Consider the following 19,106-nt stretch of genomic DNA (forward strand, 5'->3'; position numbering starts at 1 on the left):
TCCTTTGCATTTACAACTTGACTGAATTGTTTGGTGCAACAAGCCTAACTTTTCATCTGTCTCAGTTTTTGACATGCCTTCGACACTAAGCTTAATCATCTGTAGCTTTTGATTTAAAGTGAGAGACATGTGAATTTTCCTTTCACCTGAACACTTAGAGGCCACTGTAGGGTTATTAATTGGCCTAATTTTAATATTGTTGTAGCTCAGAGAATAGGGAGGCCCAAGGAGAAGGAGAGAGATGATTAAGTTCACCAACACACAACATTTATCTATTAAGTTTTCTGTTTTATATGAGCACACAAATCAATTATAATAGTAAATTCAAAGATCACTGATCACAGATCACCATAAAAAATATAATAATAATGAAGAAGTCTGACATACTGTGAGAATTAAGAAAACATGACACAGAGAAATGGAATGAGCAAATGCTGTTGGAAAAATGGCACCAACAGACTTGCTCAGTATGGGGTTGGGCAAACCTTCAGTTTGTAGAAAACAGTATCCATGGAGTGTGATAATGAAAAGCTCAATAACATGAGGTATGGCTTTATATAAAATGTATATATGTTATATATAATATATGTATATAAATATAATAAGGTATGTATAATATATCTAATAGGAAGCAAGAGTAAATAATGAGAAATAACAATGCAAAATAACATAATTTGTATTCCTGGCCACAAATATTCACTTCTTTCGTTTTCATACACAAAATACATTGCCATTCTCCCCAAGGAGCTCTCAATATTTCCATCTATTATGGCATCAAATAAATACCAGACTATTTTTTTTTTAAAGATTTTATTTATTTATTCATGAGAGACAGAGAGAGAGAGAGAGAGGCAGAGGGAGAAGCAGGCGCCCAAGGAGCAGGGAGCCTGACGTGGGACTCGATCCCAGGACTCCAGGATCATGACCTGAGCTGAAGGCAGACACTTAACCATCTGAGCCACCCAGGCGCCCCAGACTATTTTTTGATTTAGAGATCTATGTGCTAAAACAATGCGTATCTCATCATGGCACCCACATGCACATGTAACTACATGGAGTGTCTAAAGATGGAACAGAGACAATGTCTCTGACTTAGATACAGGAAGTACACTTTGGTTGCTCGTCCATAGCAGTTCTGAAATCCTACTGGGCAAACATCACAGGCACTCCTTTTTTTTTTTTTTTTTAAGATTTATTTATTTATTTATTTATTTATTTATTTATTTATTTGACAGAGAGAGACATAGTGAGAGAGGGAACGCAAGCAGGGGGAATGGGAGAGAGAGAAGCAGGCTTCCCACGGAGCAGGGAACCCAATGCAGGGCTCAATCCCAGGACCCTGGGATCATGACCTGAGCCTAAGGTAGACACCCAATGACTGAGCCACCCAGGTGCCCCACAGGCACTTCTTATTCTCAGAGTAAGGCCCTTATTCAACTCCCTTGCATTGCCTCCCAGCCCACTGATCTTCCTAGACATTTCATTTGAGTATTTGGATGTTCTTCTTCCAAATTTCTGGTTGGCCCCATTTGAAGAGTATTCTAGAAAATATGACTTCCTTGGTGACTGTTCAGTTTTCTTAGTCCAATCCTATCTTGATATTTTTTTAAAGATTTTATTTATTTGTCAGAGAGAGAGAGAGAGCACAAGCAGGGGGAGCAGCAGGCAGAGCAGGCAGAGGGAGAAGCAGGCTCCCCTCTGAGCAAGGAGCCCAACACAGGACTCGATCCCAGGACTCTGATATCATGATCTGAGCTGAAAGCACAGGCTTAACTAACTGAGCCACCCAGGTGTCCCTATCTTGATATTTTTTAAAATAACTAAAAAATATAATAGTCTTAGATTTTTTTTTAATATAGCTGGTGGATCATTTGGAAGTTTTATTATGGTAACATTCAATGGCTTGACACCAATATCTGTACTTAAGTCAGATTTAATGTAATAATAAAAAAATCTCAAAATTTTAGTGACCTACTATAATACACATTTATTTGTTGAACTTAATTTATCTATTGATCTTAATACATCTTATCAGCTATTGGCTTCTGCTGTTGAAGCTCTGTTCAGTTCAGCTTTAGTATCTCCTTATTCCAGAACGCAATTCAAAGAAGCAACCCTTATTTGTAAGAGTTATTTATTGTCATGGTAGAGGGAAAAGAGCAGAAGAAATGGTAGCAAGAGATTATGTCTATTATGGCTTCCGTACTGAACTAGCACAATGTCACTTCTGCTAATATTCCATTGGCCAAAAGAAGTCATATGATCATGCCCAATCTCAATGGGTGGAGAAGGACATGTCTTACAGGAAGTGCTGCAAGGCAGATGACAATGGGCAGGAGTGTATAATGCTCTTCTATAAGGTTGAAAGGATAGTTGGAATCAATAAGGCAATATATCCTACCATTATTTAAACTTTAAGTTATGCGAGTATCATCCAAGTTTTAATTGGCCTCAAAATACTATAAAAGAAGAGTTTTAAAAAAACAGCAGCAATTTATCATTTGCTTATCAACTTTCTAGTTATTCAATAAAGGTTTGTTAGACAACTACTTAGTGTCAGCCATCTAACTTGGTTTTAGTTGCAAAACCTCAAACAGATACATCTGTCACTGAAGTATTGTAATTTCACATAGTGGGTAAATAAGAAGTAGGTAACAAGAAGTTTTTATATACTGACACCTACTAAAGATTAAGTATATCCTGTTCTAGAAGTATGTGGAAAGTACCTAGACCAAAATATGTAGTAAAAACCTGATCTGCCCTTGAGAGGGTCATGGCATGTACCTGTAAGGAGATCAGGAGTAGGTAAGTGTGAAATGCAAAAGCGCTATAAGCATTTTGTAAGATTGACCAGAGCATCTCACTAAATTTTAATATTGTCTCTGAGGCTGACTATGCATAATATTTAAACACAGGCCAATTTATAATTTCCTTCAATTCAGATTTTATTGTAAATATATTCCTCACTGATAATTTCCAAATAATAGAATTTTTTTCCATGCCAACCACTGATGGGGAAATCAAGCTGCTAATGTATGCTCAGTGCTAGCAACAATTTAAATTTTATATTGGACTAAGATAATGAGGAAAAATATTGATGGATATGAAAAGTTTTAAGTAGCATGTTGTGTCCGTTAGTTGTTAAACTTATTCCAGAAACAAATAATTTGTGGCTTTGTGATATTTTCTACTAATACTCTACATTAAAAGCATTCAGGATATATGTCAATCCTTTTATAAATTGATATAAATCATTCTTCCTTGTGGTTTGACAACTGTATTGTGTGTTCACTTAAGTATCTTAAAGAGATAAATAGTAAAACATATTAAAATAAATTTCTGGTGCAGCAAATGTATTTGCATGTATATACAAAGTGCAGTGCACATAAATACTGTATACTTATGCAAATAAATTATGTATGAGATGTATAATATATGAACACTAGTCTGGAGGTAACTCCGTAGTAAAAAGATCCTTAACTTACGGATCCCTGGAAATAGCTCCCTAACTAAATGGGTTTATGCATATGCGCAGCAAACTGTCTGGGCCTCATTTCCCCTCCCCCACCTTTTCTCTGATTGAAGCTGTTAGTTCTAGTCTGGCCTAATTTAGGATCTCAATAGTCCTTTTAATATCTAATATTCTATTATATAAATATTGGGGAATAGAGGCAGGGAGATGTTGATTTAGTTTTCCAGCTAGGAATGGAGCAGACAGAAACACTGAAACTACTTCTTGACAATTTATTCCAAGAGAAATTCCTCTGTTTTCATCTTTTAGGCACTCTGGTTTTATCTACTGCCCTTGAATTTAAGAAAGGATGAAAAAGAATTTCCGTGCATCTATTTTACTCTATTCTTTACTTAATATGCCTCTATTTTATCACCTTTTCTCCTTCATTTTCTCAGAACAATTCAGCCTGGTCTTTTTAATATCCCCCTCATTTGGAGTCACCTCCTAGAGTATTACTTGTGATTACAATCCTTCTCATTGTCCTTCACTAGTCTTTTCTATTTCTGGTAGGTTTTTTTAGAGACTAGGTGACCACAACTAAAAACTATTTGCAGGTGAAACAGACTGTGATTCATGTACCTTGTACGCATGCAATGGGATTTTTATTTTCCCTCATTTTACCTCCTTTATAGAGTTATTAGGACACTGTGACAGTATCACCAAATGCTAAACATATGATCATACTTTTTTTTTAAGTGAGGAAGTTATTTAAAAATTTTTAAGAATATAATAACATTTTCAGAAAAGATAACTTATCCTTGGGTCAGTATTTTTCCATTAGCAAATATTTATCTGCAATTTCATCATCTGCAATGTTTCAATGCAATTAATATTTGGTTAGGACTGACTATGGTCAAAGCACATATGAGTGTTGCAGGTGAATACAGTTAGAGTAAAAAAATCTGTTATTAATGATGTTACATTTTAGCAGAGCAGGTAAAACACTTGAATAAATTTATCTAAAATTTGGTAAGTGATATAATGCTGTCACAAAGTATATGAAACAGAAATTACCTTTTTGGGGGAGGTGATCTAATTAGGGAAAATATCCCCAATGTGGGAGAAAATTAAATTTCCACTATCCTATTGCTACAGGTCATGTTGATTCAATCGTACAAACCTAGAACCTGTAGGTAATATTAGTATCCACCAGTATTTTTTGTATCAACAACAAATTAAAAAATGGTCATGTCAGCTCTTTATTCTGTTTCTGTAGCTGAAAATGATGTCTAAGCTGATATTCATACCCTTCCTTTTCCCACTACTTTTCTGAATTCTCTTATCTGATGTTATCACCTTGGTTGAAAGGATTTTATGAATTTTCATTCCCACAGGATCCATGTTTTAGTGTTCACATATGTATTGGTTTGCATAGGTGGCTACTGCCAATCAATTCCTCATAGAACTCAGTTGCCCTCGGCACAGATCCAGCATAATCAACCTTTCACCAAGAAGCTAACTGGTAACCTCAGAACATGGTGTCCTATATGGGGTCTAGCTTTGAGCTTAACTATTGGCAGATTGGACAATCAGTAGTGCTAGCTAGACTTGGTGAAGGGAAGTCCGCAACATTAAAACTATGCATAGACTCCATCACAAGAATTTTGTATACAAACTCTAATTGAGTGAAAGGCTGACTAGGAACAGAAGTTGACTGACATGCAGAAGACAGATCTTGCACATTATTTTATAGCTTTACCTGCCATGAATGTTCTCTGCAGGACAAAATGTGTGATGTGGACATCTTAACATCCTGTGTCCTTTCTGATACATTCATTCACATACCTCTTCACCAGAATTCCTTGTCATCAATTTTCCAATGTCTTCAGTTTCTGATCCTTTGGTCAATGCATAAACCATTGCTATGAATTAATTATAACTCAGGTTATTTCAATATTTAGACAAAATAGAAAATTCTATATATTGCCAAATTTATCCCAGGTGGGAAGATTTATTTTCATCATTGCCTTTTGGATTATCTATAAAGGAGGCTTTAGTGCAATGTTTACCTATTACCAGTATATCATAATTATTTGTTAACCAAAGCTGCACTTTTTCCTCCCATGTCTTAGCTTAAATTCAATTAGATTTTGGTTTTTTACACAGACCCTATCTTAAATAGATTGTAGAACCCCATTCACTCAAAGGACTTAAGTATACAAGATCCTTCCTGCTGCACAAAATAGTTTAGGAGAGATTTACATGAATAATGAGAGTATCTTTGGGGTGATTGTGAAGACCCAAGAAGTTTTAAATTGTTTACTATCCAGAGAAGACCACAGTGTGTCAAATGCATTACATGAATGTGGTTACATTTTGTATCTGAAATTTACATGGTAATATGACCAATCTTTGTTGCCCTTGAATTACAATTTGTATTAGTGACGAGTTTTTATTTGTTTATTTGTTTTTTGTTTTCATCTTGAAACTACTCCAAGGGAAACAACCAGAAAATCATGTTTCTTAAATTTGGTTAATAAAACATAGAATTGATAAGAAATTGGAAAATTCATCAGAGAGTATAAAGAAGCTAAAGAATTCTGATATAACACAATGGGAAACATTTCTGAGTGTTATGCTAACAGCTAGATCTTTAAAATACTTTTTTAGTAGGAAATAAAATAAAGAAAAACTAATTAGGACAGGGTAGGATTTCAAATAAATGGTTTACTCTTGGTTTCAGGAATTTTTGTCATTTTGAGGATAAAAGAAATTACATTTAACCTTCAAGATAAATCTTCGTCAAAAATATTTTTGCTTCTGTATCTTTATTTTCTTTTTTAAATTGTACCTTATTTATTATAAAATTTATAAAACTTGTATATGTTGTAGGTATCTTAAAAATGTTAGAGGCTATTTCAGTTGCACAATACCTTAATGAGTCTTGTTAAATGTAAGATATTTAGGGGAAATATAAAATTGGGATTTCAATTTTTGTTTTATGAAAGAAAGAAAACTATTATTTAAAAGTTATTATTGATATTTTTTAAATGGAAGATCACATGTGTATTTAATATCTTATGTTCAGATTTTACCTTTTTTTAAAAGATGTAATGATGCATAGGGAGATGGAGGCAGAGAAATTTAATCAAAAGTTGTAGGAATAGATTCCAAATGAAGAACAAAGAGAAACAAAGGTACACCGGGGAGATGTTATAATATAGTTTCCAGACAAAAATGAATGACTACAGACAAAATGAAAAATGAAGATCCAAAAGAAATACATAAGAGCAAGGCATAAAGGATTATGATGAGAGTTATTACTTGGGTTTCTCAAAAAGAAGTGGAAAAGTACAGAGGTTGTGATTGCATTTGAGGGAATGAAGGTTTTACCTAGCATTTAAAAATAACTATTTGATAATTGCATAGGTTTTTTTCTAGGCAAAATTAAGTACTTGACTTCCTAAAGACTAAAGAATACTAATTACTATGAAATCAAGGTGGATTAATGATAGAATTTCTTCACTCTTTTAATTATTCTATTTATGTGTATTTAGGTTGATGTTTAAAGTAATCAGTTCTTATAGAAAATTAGAACAATACAAAAATATTACAAAAAAGAATCTGAAAATTAGTTTTTTTTCAAAATTACTCCATTACTTTTCTATGCATATGTGGATACATATATATTTTACATAAAATTGTTTTCATTTTATAAAACATACATTTAAAATATATGTATTTTTAATATTTTTCTCATGTTTTGTCCTGTAATTTTGATTTTTTATTCTTTGTACTATTTCCAAACTTACAGATATAGAATAATTAAGGACAAAATCTGATGTAAATGATTTGCATTTTTACAAATGTTTCCAATACCACTGCTATGAAAAGACTTGTATATAATTTTCCAAATATATGGTTATAATAACATCCTAAAAGCAGAATGATTCTGGATCAAAAGTTCACTGGGTGCCTGGGTGGCTCAGTTGGTTAAGTGTCTGCCTTCTACTTGGGTCATGATCTCAGAGCTCCCTTGGGCTCCTTGCCTTGTGCGGGGAGGGCACTTGAGATTCTCTCTCTCCCTCTGCAGCCCCACACCCCACTACTTGTGCTCTCTCTCTCTTTCTCTCTCAAATAAACAAATAAAATCTTTTAAAAAAGAGTGCATCAATAGTTGTCTCAGGACTTTAATTAGTTGAAATTCAAATAATATAATACAACTAAATTCTTAAATATACACACAGAAATATACATGTTCTTATTGTGCTACATTTTATGTCCAATATATAATCCATTATTTGTGTTACTCTGTATTTGTGAATGTGTAGGTAAATTATAAGATAAGGAGACTACTTATTAGCCTCAATTTATTTTCTGTGTTTTCCATTCTGATCCTTGGCTAACAACATACTGTTTTCAGTGTTATTCTTACACGTTTTAGTAAGTGGGAGGAAGCACATTTTTGTTATTTGTCTTGAAAAGTGTTTTGTAGAGATAAGCATTCATATTCATCCAGTAAGATCACTCTCTGAATCTCTATACTCTTGAATCCTTTTGGCATTTGAATTTAATTGATTCAATTTTACAGATAAGTTTGAAAGGACATAAAAGTCATATGTTATTGAATGTATATATCAACTTTAACATTTTATTGCATAGGTAATTTTTGTGCTTTCATTTTTAAGCTTATTCTTAACTACTTATTTTTATGTTTGTGTTGTATCTATGAGTAAGGTTTTTTTCTTTTTTTATATGATTAAGCTGCTCATTGTTTATTAAAAAACTCATTGGTTTTGGATAACAATTTTACAAATTAGAATATTGCTACATTTCTTATTTTAAAGTTTTTTCAATTAATTTTCTTGTTCAGGTAAATGATTTATTGCATATAATTTTATTTTTCCTCCTTCGTATTTTGATTGTCATGATTTTTTTCATGTATTTGCATTAGCTAGAACTTCAGAACTATTTTTTTATTATTAATATTAGATCTGTTGAAATGAGATAGCTTAAAATCAACTTAAGAATATCTTACTTAAATCTTTTTTTAATTAATTATATCAGAAATGTATGAAGAACATCAAATACTAAGCCAAACCTGTAAGCAGATTACTCTCTCCTTTGCACAATTTAGTGGGTTCAGTAAGCAAATTTAAACTGACTCCCAAGATTCCTCACCCCCTGTGTCCACCCCTTGTTCCTCATGATGGTGATTATGATGAATGTCACTCCCATTATTATGATATGTAATATGGCACAGTTGACCTTAAGGAAGGGAGATTATCAGGATGGGCCTGAACAGGAAACATTCTCAATGTTTTCAGTCATTTTAAGTATGCCCGAGTTTTCTAATTATTCTTGAAACAATTTTACTAAGTTTTCATTATTATAATTTTGCTAATTTTATTGATATCTTCAAACTTTTTACTAAGTATAGGTTTTATTTGCATCAACATTACTTAAATTGGGTGCATTCTCTATAATGACTGAAATGTTTTTAAATCATTTTATTGCTCACATCTTGGGCAATTATAAGAAATTTTCCATTTATGGATATCATTGTTTGATTTTTTAAAAATTTATTTGGGGAGCATTTAAAAATATAGAAAAGCACAGAAATGAAATGAGACATGTCTTTTTATATCCAGAATTGATATTTGCAAACACTTACTTGTACTTATTTCATAGGTTTTCAACATAAGAAATTACAAAGTGCAGGTACATTTGAAGTCCACGTTACACAACCTTCATTTCCCTCCCATGATCATGTCTGTGTGTGTTTTTCAGCCTGATTGTACACATTTGCACTCATACATTACATGTATAGTTTACTGTGTGCTTTAAATGTTGTATCATTTTATTCTTCACTTTACTTTTCTCACTAAACATAATGTCTTGGAGATTTAGCTTTGTTGGCAAATGTCAAGCTTTTTTATTCTTTCTATTTGGTATTTTCCTTTGTGTACATATGCTGCATTTTGTTTATTAACTTCACTCTTTTAGGACATTTGTGTCAAGTCATTGAATATCTTTGTATTAGGCTTTGAGCATTAGACCTTATTATAAGAGTTTCCCTCTGTGTTTCCCCAGACACAGAGTGGTGGGATTGTAGAATAGGCATATTATAAATTTCACCAGATGTTCTAACTTGCCATACAGTCTTGATATTTCAATATATTTTCCCAACAGAACTGTGGGTTTTTCTTCTACCTTTTCACTAAATAATTCACATTTAATGTTTTCCAACTTTAATTTTCTTGCCAATCTGAAAGAAGTAAACTAAAATGCCCCTTTTTTTGGTTCTAATTTTTATTTTTTTGTATTCAGGTGGTGTGTTCAGCCCTCTTCGTATGCATATTGGCTGTTTCTGTTCCTTTACTATAAATTATTTATTTATAGTATTTTTTTCATTTTTAATTGACCATTTGTATTTTTTTTTCCTTTTTTATATTTAGGACTACTTTATATATTCTGAGGAATGATGTTTATTTGATTACATACATTAATAATCCCCTCTCCTTGTCTGTGCTTATGTTTTTATTTTTAAAACTTTTTAGTTTTATTTAAAATACTAAATATTTAATCTCACTGTCTAACTTGTTTTCCCTAAATGATCACCAACTTATGCATTGTTCCTAATCATTATGATAAAAATAATTTCAAATACTAATTTTTATGTTCAGTGAAAATTTATTTCCTCAAGTATAGTGTGACACTTTATAAAGAAAAGTAGAATATATCAGCAATATGTTTTCAAACATTACCCTAACTACGTTTTTATTTTATTTTTTTTTTAGAGAGAGAGAGAGAGAGAGCACAGAATCATGAGTTGGGGGGGAAGGGCAGAGGGAGAGAGAGAGAGAGAATCTTAAGCTGGCTCCACACCCAGTGCAGAACCTCATTCAGGCTCCATCTCATGATCCCAAGATCATGACCTGAGCCGAAATCAAGAGTCAGACGTTTAACAAATGAGACACCCAGGCGCCCCTACATTATATTTTTAAAATTTGTATTTGTGAGTATATTTCAGAATCTGTCATGCAATTTGGATCACTGGAATGATAAAAATCTGTGTTTATCCATTTATTTCTCACATAAGAACATTTTGAGGAAAATGTTTCTTGAATACTATGCCTTGTGTTTGTTTTCTAAGATGTCTTATTTTTGTATAAATTAAAAGTCATTTCAAACCACATGTGCAATGAAATGTAAATAGATACGACAAGAGATGTTTCCCTCTCTAGAAAAAAATATTAATTTCTTCACAGTGTTTACTCTGCATACATTTTATTCCAACCAGCTGCTTTTCAAACTCTTCATTTAAACCAATTTGGCAACTAATTTCACAGTTCTGTTTTTTTTCCTATCAGGCAATAGAAGTGGACTCTTTTTTTTTAATTCCAGTATAATTAACATACAGCTTTATATTAGTTTCAGATATGCAATATAGTGACCCAACAATTCGATACATTTATCAGTGCTCATCACAGTCTGTGTAGCCTTAATCCCCTTCACCTATTTTACCCAATCCTCCACCCACCTCCCCTCTGGTAAACACCAGTTTGTTCTCTATATTTAAAAGTCCGTTTTTCTGTTTGTCTTGTTTTTCTTTATTTTGTTTCTTAATTTTCATGTCTGGGTGAAATCATATGGTATTTGTCTTTCTCTGAATACCTTATTTCACTTAGCATTATATTCTTTAGATCTATCCATGTTGTTGCAAATGGCATGAACTCATTCTTTTTATGACTGAGTAATATTCCATTACACACACACACACACACACACACACACACACACACACCGCTTCTTTATCCATTTAGCTATGAATGAACACATAGGTTTCTTCCATATCCTGGCTATTGTAAATAATTTGCAATAAACATAAGAATGCACATATCTCCTTTAATTAATGTTTTAATTTTCTTTGAGTAAATACCCAGTAGTGGAATTACTGGGTCATATGGTAATTCTATTTTTAATTTTCTGAGGAATCCACAATTTTTCGTAATGACTACATCAGTTTGCATTCCCACCAACAATGCACAAGAGTTCCTTTTTCTCTACATCCTTGCCAATACTTGTTATTTCTTGTGTTTTTGACTTTGTCTTTCTGACAGGTGTAAGGTGAGATCTCATTTCAATTTACAATTGCCTGGTGATTCATGGTGGTGAGCAACTTTTAATGTGTCTGCTGGTCATCTGTTTGTCTTTGGAAAACTGTTCATGTCCTCTGCTCATTTTAAATTGCATTATATGGAGTTTTTTGGTGTTGGGTTGTATAAGTTCTTTAAATATTTTGGATAATAGCCCCTTACTAGATATATTATTTGTAAATAATCTTCTCCCATTCAGTAGGTTGCCTTTTAGTTTTGTTGATGGTTTCATTTGCTGTGCAAAGGACTTTTATATTGGTGTAGTCCCAATATTGTAATTATGCTTTTGTTCCCCTTATCTCAGGAGACATATCTAAAGAAATGTTTCTATGGCCAATGTCAAAGGGATTAATGCCTATGTTTTCTTCTAGGAATTTTATGGTTTCCAGTCTCATATTTAGGACTTTAATCCATTTTGAGTTTATTTTTTTGTATGGTATAAGAATGTGATACAGTTTACATGGATCATCCACGTGTCAATGTCTAGTTTTCCTAACACCATTTGTTGAAGAGCCTATCTCTTTCTCATTGTATATTCTTGCCTCCTTTGTTGTAGATTAATTGACCATAAAAATGTGGGTTTATTTCTGGATGCTACTCTGTTCTATTGATATATATATGTTATCTGTTTTTGTAACATACTGTTTTGATTACTATAGCTTTGTAATATGTCTTGAAATCTGGGATTGTAATACCTTTGGTTTTATTGTTCTTTTTCCTGATTACTTTGGATATTTGGGGTTCTTTGTGATTCCATACAAATTTTAGTATTGTTTTAGTTTTGTGAAAAATGCTATTGGCATTTTGATAGGGATTGCACTAAACCTATAGGTTGCTTTGGGTAATACAGATATTTTAAGAATATGTAAGTATGGAGTATATTTCCATTTGTTTGTGTCATCTTTAATTTCTTTTATCAATGTTTCATAGTTTCTAGTGTACAGGTCTTTCACCTTCTTGGGTAAGTTTATTCCTAGTTACTTTATTCTTTTTGGTGCAATTATAAATGGAATTGTTTTCTTAATGTCTCTTTCTGCTACTTCATTATTAGTGCATGGAAATGCAACAGATTTCTGTATATTAATTATGTATGCTGTGACTTTACTGAATTCATTTATCAGTTCTAGTAGTTTTTTGGTGGAGTCTTTGTGTTTTCCATATATAGCATCATGTGGTCTGCAAATAGTGATAATTTTACTTCTTCGTTACCAATTTCCCACCTTGGGTGATTACTGTACTTCCAGTACTGTGTTGAATAAAACTGGTGAAAATGAAAATCCTTGTCTTGTTCCTGATTTTAGGGGAAAAGATCTCAGTTTTTCCCCATTGAATATGATGTTCACCATGGATTTTTCCATGCGTGATTACTGTACTTCCAGTACTGTGTTGAATAAAACTGGTGAAAGTGAAAATCCTTGTCTTTTTCCTGATTTTAGGGGAAAAGATCTGTTTTTCCCCATTGAATATGGTGTTCACCATGGATTTTTCATATAAAGACTTTAAAAAGGTTGAGGTGTATTCCCTGTAAACCTACTTTGTTGAGAGTTTTGTCATGAATGGATGTCATACTTTGTTAGATGCTTTTTCTGCCTCTCTGGAGAGGTTCATACTGTTTTTATTCTTTCTCTTGATTTGCGAATATTGAGCCACACTTGCATCCCTGGAATAAATCCCACTTGATCATGGTGAGTGATTTTTTTTAAAGTATTGTTGAATTCAGCTTGCTAATATTTTGTTGAAGATTTTTGTGTCTATGATTATCAGAGATATTGGTCTGTAGTTTTGTTGGTGTTTTTGTTGTTTAATAGCGTCTGGTATCAGGTTTCTGGTTTGGGTATCAAGGTAATGCTGGCCTCATAGAATGAATTTGAAATTTTTCATTCCTCTTCTATTTTTTGGACTAGTTTAAGAAGAATAGGTATTAACTCTCCCTTAAATGTTTGGTAGAATTAACCTGTGAAGCCATTTGGTCCTGGACTTTTATTTCTTGGAAATTTTTGTTTACAAATTCAATTTCATGCTAGTAATTGGTCTGTTCAAATTTTCTATCTCTTCCTGATTCAGTTTTGGAATTGTTTATGTTTTGGATATGTTTCTAGGAATTCATCCATTTCTTCCAGTTTGTCCAATTTGTTGGCATATAATTTTTCATCATATTCTCTTATAATTCTCTGTATTTCTGTGGTACCAGTTGTTATTTCTCCTTCATTTCTGATTTTACGTATTTGAGTCCTTCCCTTCTCACCTTTTTTATGTCTGGCTAAAGGTTTATTAATTTTGTTGATATTTTCAAAGAACCAGTTCCTAGTTTTATTGACCTGTTGTATTGAGTTTTTAGTCTCTATTTCATTTATTTCTGCTCTAATCTTTACCATTTTCTTTCTTCTACTGGTTTTGGATTTTTGTTCTTTTTCTAGCTCCTTTAGCTGTAAGTTAGGTTGTTTATTTGAGATTTAACTTTCTTCTTGAAATATTGCTATAATCTTCTCTCTTAGAACAGCTTTTGCTGCATCCCATGAATTTCAGACTGATGTGTTTTCATTTTTATTCATCTCCATGTACTTTTTGATTTCCTGCTTGATTTCTTGGTTGGCCCATTCATTGTGTAGTAGTAGCATGTTACTTAGCCTCCATGTATTTATGTTCTTTCCAGGTTTTGGGTTTTTTTTTTTTATTTCTGGTTTCATATTGCTATTGTTGGAAAAGATGAAAAATATAATTTCATTTTGTTGAATTTGTTGAGTTTTGTTTTATAGGCTAACGTGTGATCTATTCTAGAGAATGTAAGGAATATGCATTCTACCGCCTTTGAAGGGATGTTCTGAATATATCTGTTAGATCTATCTGGTCCAACGTGTCATTCAAAGGCACTGTTTCCTTGTTTCCTTGTTGACTTTCTGTCTGGATGATCTGTCCTTTGATGTTAGTAAGGTGTTGAAATCCCTTACCATTACTGTATTGTTATCAATTTCTTCCTTTATATCTGTTACTAGTTTTTTAAGTATTGGATGTTCCCATGTTGGTTGCATAAATATTTACAATTGCTATATCTTCTTGTCAGATTGTTCCCTTTTTCATTAGGTAGTATCTCTTTTTACAATATTTGTTTTAAGGGCTATTTTGTCTGATATCAGTATTACTATCCCAGCTTTCCTTTTGCTTCTGTTTGCATGATAAATGTTTTCCCATTTCTTCATTTTCAATCTGCATGTCTTTAGGTCTGAAATGAGTCTCTTGTAGGCAGCATATAGATTGTTCTTGCTTTTTAAAATATATTTAGTCACTCTATGTCTTTTGATTGGAGCATTTAGCTCATTTACATTCAAAGTAATTTTTGATAAATAAATATTTATCACCATTTAATTACCTGTTTTAAAGTTGTGTTTATAGTTCTCTGTTCCTTTCTTCTCTTGCTCTTCCCCATTGTGGTTTGATGGCTTTGTTTTGTGATATGCTTTGATTGCTTTCTCTTAATTTTTTTGCATATCTATTACAGATTTTTGATTTGTGGTTGCCATTAGGTTGATATATAACACCCTATGCATATTACAGTCTATTATAAGTTGATGGTCCCTGAAATTTGAACCCATTCTAAAAGAACTAACATTTTACTCCTTGTCCCCACATTTTATGTATACGATGTCTTATTTTATGTCATTTTATTTTGTCAGTCCCATATGTGATTAATCTACTACTTTTATTATGTTTGTATTTACCTGTGAAATTTTTTCTTTCCTAATTTTCTTATTTCTGATTCTGGCCTTTTCTTTGCACTCAAATAATTCTCTTTAATATTTCTTATAAGCCTGGTTCAGTGGTGATGCACGCCTTTAAATTTTGTTTTTCTAAGAAGCTCTGAATCTCTTTATATTGTGAATGATACCCTTGCAGGATAGAATATTCTTGGTTACAGGTTTCTTCCTGTTGGCACTTTGAATACATCATGTTACTCTCTTCTGGCCTGCAAAATTTCTGCTGATAAATCAGCTGGTAGCCTTATGGGGTTTCTGTTGTATATAACTATTTTCTTTACTCTCGCTGCTTTTAATATTCTCTCTTTATCACTAATTTTTGCCATCTTAATTATTACGTGTCTTGATTGGACTTCCTTGGGTTGATTTTGTTGTGGACTCTCTGTACCTCCTGGATTTGGATTTTGTTCCCCAAATTAGGGAAGTGTTCAGCTATTATTTCTTCAAATAAATCTTCTTTCCTCTCTCTCTCTCTTCTTCTGGGATCACTATAATGTGTGTGAATGTTATTACACCCAATGATGCACTGAGTTCCCTTAACCTATTCTCATTTTTTTCCCCTGAAAATCCACTTTATTTTCCATGTTGTGGATAGATCTAGTCAGTGTGATCATTTTTCTGCATGTCTAATAATTTATCAAAATAAGTTTTCCCACAAGATTCTTCCATCAATTCTGAAAGTCCTGGTCTGACAACATACCCAAATAAAGCTCTTGAAAATCACCTCTTAAAATTTGGAAGAAAGTGTGTCAAGTCTTTTCTAGTACCTATTCTCATCTTTTTAATTATTTTTTTTCTTTTTGCTGTTCAGCCTGTTTGCTTTCCATTACTTTGTCTTCCAGATCAGTGATCCATTCTTTTGCTTCCTCTAATCTACTATTAATTCCTTCAAGTGAATTTGTAATTCCAGCTATTGACTTCTTCATCTCTGAATTATTCTTTTTCATATTTTCTATCTCTATGTCAAAGGTCTCACTGAGATCCTCCACTCTTTTCTCAAGTCCAGTAATCTTTTTGACCAATACTTTGAATTCTCTATCAGTCATCTCACTTGTCTGTTTCATTTACCTCTTTTGCTGTGATTTTGTTCTATTTTTTTTCACTTGGGACATATGCTCTGTCTCCTCATTTTGTCTAACTCTTTGTGTTTGTCGTCTACATCTCCTGCTCTTTTTTTTTAACTCTTTTTTTTTAAGATTTTATTTATTTATTCATGACAGAGAGAGAGAGAGAGAGAGAGAGAGAGAGAGAGAGAAGCAGAGGGAGAAGCAGGCTCCCAAGGAGCAGGGAGCCCGATGCAGGACTCAATCCCAGGACCCTGGGATCATGACCTGAGCCAAAGGCAGACACTTAACCATCTGAGCCACCCAGGCGCCCTACATCTCCTGCTCTTGAAAATAGTGTCCCTGTAGTATAATGGCCTTCATCAGAACCAGAACTTTTACTTGTGTTGCATGTGCCCTACCACTGCATGTGGCTGAGCCACGTTTATTTTCGGTCCAGTCAGCTGGCATGGCCTACTTTGTTGTTGTGGGCAGAATTTTGTCCCCTATGTTGTAAAGGGGTCAGTCTATGGCTGTCCTGGGCTTATAGTTGGGTCAGACCAGATGCTTGCCCTCAACCTGTTTGCTAGGGCTGCAGTAACACCAAACTGAAGGATGCTCTTCCTGTGTTGTCTCTGAGAGGCTTTTGTTGATGGGCAGGTCCTGCGGTCAACCAATTATCTGCCCCTAGTCTGTTGGGGTTGCAGTGATTCCAAACTATAGGGTTCTCTCCTTCTGCTTCCCCCTGTGGGTTTTTTGTTGATGGGTAGAGCCAGTGGTCAGATTAGATGTCTGCCATTAGGTGACTGCTGGGGCTGCAATCAAACTTGTATGTGTGGTTATCTTTCTCTTTCCCCAGGGCAGTAGTCACTTTTGAGTGGCACTGATGTGGCTGCTTGTAGAATGAAACATGTCAGAGCCATTTTGGAGAGACTATTGCCAAGTGGTGTGGAGTGGATGGGGCAAATCCCCCAGAGAATGTGGAGGCAGGGCACTCAGTGTTAGCAAGCTAGTTGAAGAGTGTTCCTACTGGTTCCTGCAGGTGTCTGGCTACCCAGGCTGGGGATATATAGGGTTGGGGGGAAAATGGCCCCTGCCAGCTATTTTGTTTTGGAGAAGTCTCTGTCAATCCCTGCCCCTTCAGCACATGTCCTGAGATTAGTGAATAAATCTCCTTCCTATATAACCCAGATCCAGATGGCTTTTCAAACTTCTGCATCTACACCGTATCTCTGTGGGGTTGTATGTTATGCTATCTCTGTAAGGGTGGGGACTCAGTTTCTTATCATATCTCTCGGAGCTAAGCCCTAGTTTGTAAAGTACCCAAAGTTAAGTGCCCTGGTTGTACAAACTCTTGAAGTTAAGTCCCACTGGATTTCAAAGCCAAATATGTAGGGACTCATTTTCCCAGGGCAGGTCCCCCGTGTCTGGGATTCCTGGTGTGGAGTCTGTTCCTCTCCATTCCCCATGTTTGTGGTATCCCTCCCATTTGTGGTTAGTTCCCACTGGAGTTTGGTTCTTTGCCCCTCCACCCCTTTTCTTTGTGGCATCCTCTCTAAGATGAATTGTAGAGTCTGTTCTACCAGTCTTTGGGTCATTTTCTGGATTAGTTGCACTGATGTGATTATTATCTAGGTATATCCATGGGGCACGGTGAGCTTAGAGTCTTCTTACTCCATCATCTTTCTGGTCTCTGATAAAAGTGTACTCTTAATAAAAAAGTTAGTTTTGATATAAAATATGTAAAGCACTAAATGCTAGAGCTCTTTCCTGCTTACATTTGAATCAGTTCTTAACTTCCTGGTTTTAGACTCTAAAGCTAGGTAGAGCTGAAACCAACACAAGAACTGAAATAATGACATCAATAATTGAATAAACTGTCATTTAATTACTAATTATATTAAAAATACAGATACATTATAGCAGAGTGGTATGGTTTACAAGATTCAAACTCAAATGAAGAATATTATCTTCCAACCTGACTGTGATTTACTTGATTTTCCTAAGGGTACAATCTGCCTTGGGTGTCATGTACGTCTTTTGACTAAATTAAGAGGAAAAAGTGTGTGTGTGTGTGTGTGTGTGTGTGTGTGTGTGTGTGTGTGTGTGTGTGGTGGGGATAAGGTGCCATTAATAGCCTCACTTTACTTCTGTCTTCTGTCTTTACTAATCCTTGTTTCTAAACCTAGTATTTACATTTGGATTCACCATAGGAAGAAAATAATGCCCTTTTCTCCAGAGCTTTTTTCCCCCCATATTCTGACATCTCTTTTTATGAATCTCCTGAAAAATGGTCTATTTACACTCCCATTTGTGTCTTCAGTGCCTTCAAAAGGCCCCTACACACATCCTGTAGTTAAGAACTCCCATCAGTGATTTAAAGGAGACTAATCTGTTAGGAGTGACTAATACTACTTTTTTGTCACTCTTTTGGTTAAAGTATTAAAGAACATAATAGTTTCTGGTATCACAAATATTGAATAATCCATACCCCTTAATGAATATCTCTTTGTCCAGTAGTGTTATTATTTTAATATATTACCAAACAATATTTGGTAAAATAATATTTAGGAATTTGACTTACTAATTATTGGTATAATTGGCATGAATTGTTCTTTTTCTGCACTATTTCTGGCATATTTGAATGTCTATTAATGGTGAATGCAAAAACACATACACAGTTACATACACACCAAAG

Source organism: Zalophus californianus, chromosome 5, assembly GCF_009762305.2.
Source record: "Zalophus californianus isolate mZalCal1 chromosome 5, mZalCal1.pri.v2, whole genome shotgun sequence".
In the NCBI taxonomy this organism is placed as follows: Eukaryota; Metazoa; Chordata; class Mammalia; order Carnivora; family Otariidae; genus Zalophus; species Zalophus californianus.